The 445-nt window shown below is 54.6% G+C and overlaps 1 protein-coding gene across 1 annotated transcript in view; it reads left to right on the top strand.

The window, feature by feature from the left end:
- Nucleotides 1–330: 330 nt before the first annotated feature.
- Nucleotides 331–445, top strand: part of ARPP19 (cAMP-regulated phosphoprotein, 19kDa) — a 22,253-nt gene continuing 22,138 nt past the window's right edge. Inside the window, exon 1 of the mRNA XM_011928638.1 lies at nucleotides 331–421. The gene's annotated coding sequence lies outside the window, so the exon portion shown is untranslated. The remainder of the gene's footprint in view (nucleotides 422–445) is intronic.

Raw genomic sequence — 445 nt, 5'->3', positions numbered from 1 at the left:
GTGTTGTTGAGGAACTGTACAGAGCTGTGACGGCCTTTAAGAGGTGGCTCTGGCCTAGTGTAGAGGTTTAGGAAGGAAAGGTTCTGAGGCAGAGACGTAGGACTGGAGATGTGAAGGCGTGGCAGAATGGGGGAAGGAGCTTTGGCGTGCCCAAAAGACAGCCTGTGTGGCTACAGAGCGGAGAGCGAGGAGAACAGAACTAGGAGAGGCTGGTTGAGTAGAAAGACTAAAATAAAAAGCTCCTAAAACGAGGGGGCTAGAGTGAGCAGGAAAGGGCGGGGAAAGGCGGTTCCACTTAGAAACTACAATTCCCAGGAAGCATTAGGCAGCCACAGACGGATGTGAGGTGAGGCGGGAGCGGCGACCTTTGAAGGAAAAAAGGAAGTGTCTGGACGACAGCGAGCGGGAGAAGTGGGGTCAAGTAGGTAGGGGCGCGGTGCGGGAG

This window comes from Colobus angolensis, unplaced genomic scaffold (genome assembly GCF_000951035.1).
Source record: "Colobus angolensis palliatus isolate OR3802 unplaced genomic scaffold, Cang.pa_1.0 Scaffold78, whole genome shotgun sequence".
In the NCBI taxonomy this organism is placed as follows: Eukaryota; Metazoa; Chordata; class Mammalia; order Primates; family Cercopithecidae; genus Colobus; species Colobus angolensis.
This window is presented reverse-complemented; position numbering and strand designations above follow the sequence as displayed.